The sequence below is a fragment of the Gossypium hirsutum genome, chromosome A05, assembly GCF_007990345.1.
Source record: "Gossypium hirsutum isolate 1008001.06 chromosome A05, Gossypium_hirsutum_v2.1, whole genome shotgun sequence".
NCBI classification, from domain to species: Eukaryota; Viridiplantae; Streptophyta; class Magnoliopsida; order Malvales; family Malvaceae; genus Gossypium; species Gossypium hirsutum.
The window spans coordinates 46,866,005-46,870,265 of record NC_053428.1 but is presented as its reverse complement, the minus strand read 5'-3'; the positions used below and the strand labels follow the sequence as shown (position 1 = coordinate 46,870,265).

The window sequence follows — 4,261 nt, the reverse complement described above, 5'->3', positions numbered from 1 at the left end:
CTTACATGGTGTAAAAATATAAAAAACCAGCATAGGAGACCTGGTACGACGTTTCTGGCTGAGAAAGATGAAGAAAATGTCTAGATTTTTCAATTACATCATTATTTAATTACTAACTTTTATGCTATTTCCAATTTTGCCCCTTGTTCACATTGTTTTCTTGCTTATTTCATACCCAAACCGTCCAGCCATTAACCTTTGGGTCTAATTGCTCTTTAAATCCATCTTTTTAAATACTTAAGCTATTTAATCACATCTCACAATTTTACAATTAGTTCAATTTAGTCCTTTTCACCTAATTAACTACCGAAATCTTAAAATTTCTTGACGAAACTTTAATACTAACTTATTTACACTCCATAAATATTTCTAAAAATATTTATGGCTCGGTTTATGAATTCGAGGTCTCGATACCTCGTTTTAGACCCAATTTACTTATTAAATTCTTTTCTCTCTTTTTTTACACAAAATTCACTAATTCAAAATTCTTCTAAATTCACACTTGACTCATAATTATTAATTTATTAAATTTTTAAACATACTTGCCGGATTTAGTGATCTCAAATCACTGTTCTGATATCACTGAAATTTGGGCCGTTACAACTATGCGTACCCGATAACTTCGATCACGTGTGTAGTACTAAGTGGAGGCTACTACGTGTATCAGATGGTTAGGTCACGTGTGTAGTACTAAGTGCAGGCTACTACGTGTACCGGATAATTGGTCGCATGTGTAGTACTAAGTGCAGGCTACTATGCATACTAGATAGCTTTGGCTATAAGTGTGAAAATATGTGCAAGCATCTGAGTATCAGTTATTATTCCGTAGAGTTCAACGGGAAATTCGATTAAGTAAAAAATACATGTGAACATGTTTATATGATGAATAAATGCAGGTATATGTTTAAGAAAATTTGAGCAATATGATCGATATTGAGTGAACTTCGATAAGACAAAATGGATAAAGTGAAATTATGTAAGATTGAATTTTAGTAGTAAAATAGTGTTGGACAACAATAGTTGTGGGAATTTGAAAATTTACAAAAAATTGTGTAAGTTGAATTAAATTTCAAATAAATTATGAAATTAAATCTTAATGAGTCTATTTTCATATAAAGGAAACAGGGGGAGAGAAAGAGTTGTATATGATGTGATATTCTAATTTTTGTGAGACAGTGTTAGAATGAATTCGAGATCCCCTGTTCTAACTTGGAAAAATTGTTAAAAATTGTAGAAAACTAATTATGGGTTATAATCTATATTATTAGAATATTAGTCTAATTTTAATAGAAACAAACAGAAACATTATCTGAGTCTTGTACTATGAGATAAATAAATTTTAGTGAAGAAAGGTCGAAGCTGTTAAACAGCAAAATATGGTAGACTTTGAATAATAAACTGTACTTATTGGCTGGAATAAAAATTCTGAAAATTTTATGGTGGAAAGATATATGAGTCTAGTTTCTGGGAAAATTTATGGATCTTAATTTGGAGTTCCGTAACTCTAGATATAAATGATTTAGTGACTACTACTCAAGAAAGTAGCTTAACCAGAACATGTGTAAATGTACAATTGGGTTAGTTTTACTATGGAAAGCATGTTAGTAAATTACTTATTATTATTTCATGTGAGCTTACTAAGCATAAAGCTTACCCCCTCCTTTCCATTTCTTTTAGTGTTGTCAGGTTAGCTCAGGGTTGGAGATCGTCGGAGGCAGCATCATACTATCAAGCCAACACCTTGACAGTATAAACACATATGCTAGAATTATCAAGTGAGTGGCATGTATAGGGACCTAGTTTTATAACATGTATTATTATAATTTGACCAAATATATTGGTCTTTAGTGAGCTAATGATTCTGACTTATAAATCTAGCTATTTATGTTATGTTTGATATTGGTGATGTACATATGCATGGTTGGTAATAAGTTGTTTAATTAATGAATTAAGTCCGTTAACACCTCGTGTTCGACTCCGGCGATGGTCTCAGGTGCGGGGCATTACAACTTCTATTTTTGTGTTGATTCCTTACATAATACACCGACTCTAGATTTGATAAACAGGTCTTGAAAGAATGACCATTCCCATAGTATAAGTAGGATGCAACATCAAATTGACTTGGTGCCTAAGTTGCAAAATTATTCAAACCATTAACGGTTAACTATTTCAACATTGAAGAAATAGAAAATACATGAACTGTGAGTGATGTAAGTGCATCCATTGCGTCCACTTCGGCTACTCATCATCCTAAAGTTGCTCGATCTATTGGCCATTGATAGTTGTTACTAGCGATCCTCTCAATGATCTCGTAAGCCTCATTATAAGACTTAGACAAAATCACGCCATTCACTGAAGCATCTACCATTAATCTTGTTTGTGCATTGAGACCGTTATAAAACATCTTCAACTAGATGCGATGTGGAATCCTATGATAAGGGCACTTACGAAGTAATTCTTTGAATCTCTCCCATGCCTTATACAAAGATTTTTCATTCAATTGTTGAAAAGTGGTTATCTCATTTTGCAATTTAGCTTTTTTACTATGTAGGAAATACTTAACCAAAAATCTTTCTGCTAATTCTTGCCATGTAGATATTGAACTTGGTGGCAACGAATTAAGCCATACTTGTGTTTGATCTCACAATGAGTATGGAAACAACTTCAACCTCAATGCATCTTCAGTCACGCCAGCTATCTTAAACAAATTGTTCACCTCCATGAATAATTGAAGAAGAAGATGTGGATCTTCCGTGGGCACTCCACTAAACTGGCCCATCGTTTGGAGCATTTAAAATATCACTTGTTTCAATTTAAATTACAATGCCTCAATCTCCGGTCTCTTAATTCCCAGATTTAATTTATTAAAGAGCGGCACAATGTACTATCTTATAGCACGATCCCTACCAGCAACAATAAAGATTGGCTTGTGCACATGATTGGCTCTATTTCCTTGTCCATAATTTTGATTTCCAAGTTCCATCTCCACTTGTCTTTGAGCTGATCTTGCGCGTCTTCTTTGTCTAAATGTCCGCTCGATCTCAGGGTCTATAAGTAATAAATCAATAATTCGATTTATGCTCATAAACACCTAAAAAATAAATCACAAAATATAAAGAATAAAGAATAAATTATTAAGGTTATAAGTTAGATAAAAATGGAATAAAAACAAATTTGAAAAAATAATTTCACAAAAATGATTAAGGCAATAGTTTCCAGCTATGATGCCAAAACTTGCAACGCTCAGTTTGTGCAAGTATACAGAGACATTATCAAGTAATAAGTAAGTAAAGAGTTATTGTCTACACAGGGTCTGTGTATGTTATCAATATATTGCAAATTAAAGTTTACAAGTTGATGATAAAAACACAATATCTTGAGTGATGGATGATTAACTAAATTAAATTATCTAGATGCAAGATTGATCCCTAATACAATTTAAACTAAATGTGAAGTATGAAATGAAATGTATGAATGAATTTAACAAAACACAAACTTCAACAATCAAAACATGAATAGGCAAGGATAATTACATCATTCAACTTAGCTTATTTTTATCATGCTTAACAATGTTTGAAATTATTTCATGACAACTTGATCTTTCATGAGTTGGAAACCAAATTAAGTCCTTTCGGAATCTTTTATTTAAAACATGCATTTTACTGATCATATTAAACTAAGGGTTTCTTAGGATTCATGTGAAGTAATAGGGATGGGTTAGGTTTGAAATAGTTTAATCACATAAACCTAAAAACTATGCAAGATAATAGATCTCGTTAAAGTTATTCTGAACCTTTAATTTAGTCGGATTAGGATCTAAATTAAGCATGTACATTTCAATTATTATGTCTACTAGCCGTCGTCTAGTTAGGATCGTTCAGCTAATTCTAATGCATCCAATCACGTATGAATGAAATACATACTTGAGTTTAATTGAAACATTATTGGCTGAGGCACAAACAATATAAAGATGATTTAAACAAACTTCAGTAAATAAATGCAATCATCCTAGCTAAACAATAGTAAGCTACCATTGTTGATGACAAGATAATAAAGCACATTGCAGACATGATTAAAACTAAATAACAAATTAAACAAGAATAACTCTATCGAAACAACAGTCTTGTGAACTCTGATTAAAGATGTTTTCCTCCGATCCTTGCATTGCTCCTTTGCTAATGGCTCCTCAAGGTGTCGGACAAGAGATAATCTTATCAAGGTTTTTGGCTAAAGAGAAAATATGGGATGTTATGCATGGAAT

At 32.1% G+C, this 4,261-nt stretch overlaps 1 non-coding gene across 1 annotated transcript; it reads left to right on the top strand.

Annotated features, from left to right (window-relative positions):
• Positions 1 to 2,426: 2,426 nt before the first annotated feature.
• LOC121229944 (small nucleolar RNA R71) lies at positions 2,427 to 2,533 on the top strand. The gene has a single exon (XR_005927895.1). It is a non-coding gene; the product is annotated as a small nucleolar RNA R71 (small nucleolar RNA).
• Positions 2,534 to 4,261: the final 1,728 nt, after the last annotated feature.